The sequence below is a fragment of the Ursus maritimus genome, assembly GCF_017311325.1.
Source record: "Ursus maritimus isolate PB19 chromosome X unlocalized genomic scaffold, ASM1731132v1 scaffold_X1, whole genome shotgun sequence".
Classification (NCBI taxonomy): domain Eukaryota; kingdom Metazoa; phylum Chordata; class Mammalia; order Carnivora; family Ursidae; genus Ursus; species Ursus maritimus.
Window position 1 is genome coordinate 7745465 of NW_024423319.1, and position 7795 is coordinate 7753259.

Below are 7795 nucleotides of genomic sequence, written 5' to 3' on the forward strand. Positions count from 1 at the left end.
AATTGGGAATGGCTGCGCTCCAGGACCCTGCGGGACAAGTTTTAATAACACTCCTCTAATAGTTACTCTAGTAATTTCTCCAGAAATGTGTGCAGTACATTTTGCTTTCCCCAACAATTTTTGTTAAAAGTACAATGATGTTTTCTGTTTCGTGTTTTATCCAAAAGTTCGATGTGCAGGTTGTTCTAAAAAGTTTTCCTCTCCAGCTGGGCTATAGACATTCCAATGAGCCGATCGTGTCTTTGATGAGAAATTGAATGTCAGTTCTACATGTTGCTGGCCTATGAAAGAGGATTCATGCTGTGTCAATTAAGTGACATGCTCTGGTTTGTCATTTAAATCCCGTAAATTTGTGATTATGGCATTTGTTTTTACACTGAAATGGGAGAATGTAAGTACTTAGGTTTGTGTCTAATGATTTTGCCAGCTAGTTTGCCAGTGAAAAGTTCTTCCTTCACTTTGTTGTTAACGCTGCTGGGCTTCCTGCCAGTTCAGTGACAATTACCCCACACTGTCATCTTGTCATCTGAAAGGATTCTGCTGTCGTCGATTGTGAACAAATGTGGACTGAATGAATGAATGAATGAATGATGTGTTTTTCTTGTTTATTTTTCTTGGGGGGGTACAGAATCATAAATAAATGCTTTATATTGTGATTCGGCCACTAAGAAATCAAGCCCACCATCATTTAAATGAGAAGTCAGATGCCAGAAGCAGTTGGACAGTGACATGATGGGAGTTTTTATGAACATAGATCATCTTTGTTCCCAACGAAAGGCATGGTACCTAGGAGTCCAGGAAAAAGCCAGGCAAGAGTGAGAGAGGCTGTAAGAGAAGGTGGGTCTTCCTGTGCTCGATCTCTTTATTTCCTCCTCCAAGCGACTGATCTCCCCTTAACCCCAGTTGCTGAATATGGTCTTCATACCGGCATGGACGGTGGGTAGCTCCTTAAAGGCCCCTCAAAGATAGGGTTTGTTGAAGCTAACGCCTGCTGCTCTCTGTTGCCCCTTGTGGATACACAGAGGAAGTACAGCATGTATCCTGATAACGCTGCTACTGTAACACCTTCATCATGGGGCGGGAATAACCTGCAGCTGAAGGCTCAGCAACTGTAGCACTCAATAAATAAGGGCAGTATGTGGGTTAAACTTGGAAGTGGCTTTGATTGTTTGCTTGTGGATGACAGTGCTTGGCCCACTGGAGTCCCTGTCCTGACGATTTGGTTTTGTACTGTTGGCTAGACCATTTGCCCGTCCTATTTCTCTTCCCTTCTGTGGGAGAGGTTGGAAAGGTCTGTAAACTCCAACCTGACCACCACTGACACTTGAACAGCAGTGCCCACTCCTGGCAATTGTGCGGGGAATCCCTGGAATAGCCAAATGGTCTTGGTGGCAGATTCAAATTCCTTTCTTGGTGCAGACTTCCTACATTTCTCTGTCTACATCTCTCACCTGAGCTTGGAACCCTGGGTGGCTTTTTATTGCCTACTCCACATTACAATTTGGCCCCAAGTCCCACTGCTACTAGGCTTGGATGTAACTTAACTTTATTCCTCAGTGCTAGTCCGTTTCCAGGCCCACTTCCTATGAAGCCTTTCTGGATGTGTCTTGTTTCTGCCAAAAGTGGGTTCTAAGCAGTGGAGTCAGAGAATGTCCATACTGGATGGCATACAGCTATCAACACAGGAATTATTCAAGAAAGGAGGGGATTAGATGATGGTAGACACACCCACAACCTGTCAGCAGGATGGCTATCCCCAGACCAACTGGTAAAGTCTCTACACCTAACAGAAGTGATAAAAATAATAATGGCTACAGGGGCACCTGGATGGCTCAGTCAATTTAGCATCTGACTTCTTTTTTTTTTTTTTTAAGATTTCTTATTTATTTATTTGACAGAGACAGCCAGCGAGAGAGGGAACACAAGCAGGGGGAGTGGGAGAGGAAGAAGCAGGCTCCCAGCGGAGGAGCCCGATGTGGGACTCGATCCCGGAACACCGGGATCACGCCCTGAGCCAAAGGCAGACGCCTAACGACTGCACTACCCAGGCGTCCCATAGCATCTGACTTCTGATTTTGGCTCAGGTCATGATCTCAGGGTCGTGAGATCCAGCCCCTACTTTGGGCTGCACACTCAGCAGGGAGTCTGCTTGGGATTCTCTCTCTCCCTCTGTCCCTCCCCCTGCCACACACACACCCTCTCTCTAAATAAATAAAATTTTAAAATAATAATATTGGCTACCATCTATTGAATGAGCAGTAGCAGCTAGGCACATGGCCTACAGCCCTACGGGGTAGGTGTTGTTAGTCCTCTTTCAACATGGAAGGACACGAAGCTCAAAGAAGCTACACCACTTGCGGCAGAGTGGGGATTCAAAACCACGTCTGTCTCCAGAGTCCATGTTCCTCCATAGCACATTGTCTCGTTTTTTGTGTGTTAGAAAATCTTGCGCTTTTGGTGGTTTTGGTGCTATAGTCAGAAAGAGGTATATGTGTATGTGTTAAATCAGTTTACATGGAAGCTGAAACGGGTAGGGGAAAAGAGATGCAATTTGGCCCTCAGAATAAACATTTTATTTACTATTACTATCTTTTCTGTGACTATAATCAAATCTCAATGCCTACGATAAAGACAGGACATATGTCTGGCTTAAAACTATATCTGTGATATATTTCTGGTAAAATCTACTTCTTTTTTTTTTAAACTAATCTAAAGCACAGAAGATAACAAAACACGGTTTTCTTTCTCTCCCTATTCTGTCTTTGAGTCTACCTATCTATAATTTTCAAAGGCAATTTTTGGTAAGTTTTCTTTTGAAGCAAACCCCACACTGGATATAAAGTGCACAGTCTTATGTGCGTGTCCCAGTGAGTTTTCACAAGGTGAGCAAACCCGTGTAGTCACTGCCCAGATCAACATGAAGAATGTGGCCTACATCCCAGAAGCCTACCTCATGGGAAGCCTGCCTCCCCCCCTAAACTAAATAAATATCTTTAAAAATTAATAAGACAATTACCATATGATCCAGTAATTCCACTTCTGGGTAATTGTCTGAAGGAAACAAAAACACTAAGTCAAAAAGATACATGTACCCCCATGTTTACTGCAGCATTCTTGACAACAGCCAAGACAGGGAAGCAGCCCAAGTGTCCTTTTTTGATGAATGGGTAAAGAAGATGTGCTACACACACACACACACACAGAGAGAGACGTACACAGAGACACACACACAGAGATACACACACAGACACAGACACACACGCAGAGACACACACACAGACACACACAGAGACACACACAGAGAGAGACACACACATACAGACACACACACACAGAGACGTACACAGAGACACACACACACAGAGACACACACAGAGACACACACACATACAGATACAGACACACACACACAGACACACACACAGAGACGTACACAGAGACACACACACACAGAGACACACACAGAGACACACACACATACAGACACAGACACACACACAGAGACGTACACAGAGACACACACACAGAGACACACACAGAGAGAGACACATACAGACACACATACAGACACACACACACACACACACACACACACACACACACACACACACAAGAATATTATTCAGCCGTAAAAAAGAATGATCTCACTTATATGTGTAATCTAAAAAAACCCCAAACCCGTCGATACAGAGAACAAACTGGCGATTGCTGGAGGTGGGGGTGGGGGAGATGGGTGAAATGGGTGAAGGGGATCAAACGGCACAAGCTTCCAGCTATAAAATGAATAGTCATGGGGATGTGATGTACAGCAGAGTGGCTATAAGTTACAATACTCTATTTCATATTTGAAAGTTGCTAAGAGAGTAAATCTTGGAAGTTCTCATCACAAGGAAAGAAATTGTACCTGTGCAGGGTAGTGGATGGTAACCAGACTTATTGTGGTGATCATTTTGAAATATACACAAATATCAAGTCATTACGTTGTACACATGAAAGTAGTATCGTGTTATATATCAATTGTATCTCAATGAAGAATAAGTTGAAAAAAATGAAAATGGGATGTTATGAAAGCTATGCTCAGACGTAAATTTATAGCAGTCAATGCTTACGTTAAAAGAAAAGGAAGATCCCCAATCAATAACCTAACTTTATACCCTTGGCTTCCTACTTATACCTTTGAGTCCCCCCCGCCACCGCAAAGCAATGCTCAGACACCACCTGGCTGTCCTACCATTTAATTCAATTCCGACACTATCTACCCAGAGACAGCATCAGATTCCGTGGGGTTAAGGGCTCAGTCCTAGGAATCAGGAATCAGTCCCCCAGATTCTAGTCAGACTCTAGTCACCAGTCCGGGTTGGCACCTGGGCTTCTTCTTCTTTTTTTTTAAAAAGATTTTATTTATTTGACAGAGAGAGAGAGAGACATCCAGCGAGAGAGGGAGCACAAGCAGGGGGAGTGGGAGAGGAAGAAGCAGGCTCCCAGCAGAAGAGCCTGATGTGGGGCTCGATCCCAGAACGCCGGGATCACGCCCTGAGCCGAAGGCAGACGCTCAACGACTGAGCCACCCAAGCGCCCCGGCACCTGGGCTTCTGACAACCTATAAATCAGAGGTTCCCCCAACTCCCACCTTGGGTTCAGTTCATTTTCTAGAGTGGCTCACAGAACTCAGGAAGCCCATTTACTCACTAGATTACTGGCTTATTACAAAGGATATGAATCAACAGCAGATGAAGTGATACTTAGGGCAAGGTCCCAAACAAAGGAGTTTCTATACTCTTGGAGTTTAGGGCCAGGCATGGTGGCACATGGAAGCCTTCTGGTTCCTCAACCTGGAAGCTCTCTGAACCCCAAACTTTTGGGTTTTTATAGAGGCTTCATTACATGGATATGATGGATTAAATCATTGGCCATTGGTGATTGACTCAACCTCTTTCTGGAAATCAGGGGAAGGGACTGAAAAACCTCTATTCAAGGTTGGTTCCCCTTGCAACCAGCCCCCATCCTTAGGTGCTTTCTAAAAGTCACCTCATTAACATAAACCCAGTTGTGGTAGAAAGGGGCTTATAATGAATAACAAGGCATCCATTTCACCTTTATGTCTCTGAACCAATTGCAGGAATTGAGAGCGAGAGACCAAATATTATAACAAAAGATGCTCCCATTGCTCTGGCAATTCTAAAGATTTTGGAAGCCGTGAGCCAGGAACTGCGGACAAAGACCAAAATATATATGAGAAATCTGTTTTGGTCATCTGAGTAATCAAATACATTTATTTCTTATAAATCCAATACTGCAGGCATTCGAACAAACACTTATACACGAATGTTCATAGCGGCACTGTTCACGACCGCCAGAAGCTTGAAATAACTCAAAGCCATAGACATGAACGAATAAGTAACAGAATATTATTAAGTCATAAAAAGGGGTGAAGCGCTGATACATGCTGCAATGTGGATGAATCTTGAAAACACGCCGAGTGAAAGAAGCCAGACGGAAAAGGTCGCATATTGTATGATTCCATTCATATGAAATACCCAGAACAGACAAAGCCACAGAAACAGGAAGTAAGGTAGTGGTTGCCAGAGTCTGGGGGGAGGAGGGGGGGGGATGACTGCTTATTGGGTATGGGTTTCTTTTTGTGATGAGGAAATATTTTGGAACTAGAGGTGATGATTGCCCAACATCGTAAATGTACGAAATGTCACGGAATTGCACAATTTAAAGCTCTTGGTTTTAAGTTATATGAGTTTTACCTCAGTAAAAAGAGAGAATGAATAAAAAGAAAATAAACAACAAAATGCAAAACTTAAGCCCTAATATACAAATATTTTGTTCAAGGCAAATCTAAGTGTATCTGTTGAAAAACAGAGATTGGTAGAGTGGTTAAATGAATGTGGCTCAACTATATGCCACCTACCGAAACTCACTTCAAACATAATTAGATAAAAAACAAATATAATTAAGCAGAGAGATTAAAAGTAAAAGGATGGAAAAGGTATAGCATGCAAACATGCATAAAAAAAAAGCAGGGGCACCTGGTTGGCTGAGTCGGTTAAACATCCAGCTCTTGATTTCAGCTCAGGTCATGATCTCAGGGTTGTGAGATCGAGCCCGGTGTCAGGCTCTGCACTGGGCACGGAGCCTGCTTAAGATTCTCTCTCTCTCTCTCTCTCTGCCCCCGCCTCCGCGCCCACTCACATGCACATGCACACTCTCTCCAAAAAGGAAAAGAAAAAAGAGAAGAGAAGAGAAAAGAGAAAAGAAAGAAAAGAAAAGAAAAAAGTAGGATTGGCTTTATTAACATCAGATGAAGTAGACTTCGGAGAAAATATTATCAGGGATAAAGAAGGACATTGCATAACAAGAAAAGGTTCAATCTACCAAGAAGACATAGTGACCCTTAATGTTACGCCAAAGCACAGGGCTTCAAAATACATGAAGCACAAACTAATAGAAATATGAAGAGAAACAGACAAGTCCACAATATAGTTGAGGACTTTAACAACCCTGTTTCAGCAATTGAGAGAACTGACAGAAAATCAACATGGATATAGGAGAACTGAAGAACACCACTGTGTTGGGCAGAAGAATAACCCCCTAAAGGGCACCTGGGTGCACAGTCGGTTGAGCATCTGACTTTTGGTTTTGACTCAGTTTGTGATCTTGGGGTCGTGGGATCGAGCCTCTCACGTGGCTCCGCACTCAGTGTGGAGTCGGCTTGATAGTCTCCCTCTCCCTCTGCCCCTCCCCCGCTCATGTGCACTCTCTCTCTCTCTCTCAAATAAATAAATAAATCTTAAAAAAAATAACCCCCTGGGGCGCCTGGGTGGCACAGTCGTTAAGCGTCTGCCTTCGGCTCAGGGTGTGATCCCGGCGTTCTGGGATGGAGCCCCACAACAGGCTCCTCCGCTAGGAGCCTGCTTCTTCCTCTCCCACTCCCCCTGCTTGTGTTCCCTCTCTCGCTGGCTGTCTCTCTCTCTGTCAAATAAATAAAATCTTAAAAATAAAATAAAATTAAATTAAAAAATAACCCCCTAAAAATATTTATGTTTTAATCCCCAGAACCTCTGAATACATTATATTACATGACAGAGTGGTAGGCAGAATAATATTCCCCTCACCAAGTTGTTCATGTTTTAATCCTCAGAACCTTGGGAATATGGTCCCATTACGTGGGAATTAAAGTAACCAATGGAATTAAGTTTGCTTATCAGTTGACCTTAAAATAGGGAGGTAATTCTAGATTATCTAAACAGGTTAAATGTAATTACAACGGTCCTTAACTGTGGAAGAAGGAGTCAGAAGAGTGCTGTGAAGTGAAAATGTTCCAACCCACCGCTGGCTTCGAAGATGGAAGAAGAGGGCCATGAGCTAAGGCATGCCATGGGCAAGGTAACGGATTCTGTCCTAGAGCCTCCAGCAAAAAAGGTAGCCCTGGTGACACATTGTTTTTAGTCCAGTGAGACCCATTTCAGACTTCCGGCCCACGGAACCATAAAAGAATAAACCCGTGTTGTTTTAAGCCACTAAGTCTGTGGTAACTGGTGAACCGTTAACGACCATTAACCAACTGCTTCTGACACTCCACCCAGCGACAGCAGAATATAATTCTTTCCAAGAGCACATGGCATTTTGACCAAAATAGACCATATCCTGGGTCGTAAAACAAACCTCAAAATATTAAATGAATTTAAATCATACAGAAATTGCTCTGACCATAGTGGAACCATACTAGAAATTAATAACAGAACCTACAGTAAAATCTCCAAACGCTTGGCACTTAGCGCATCCA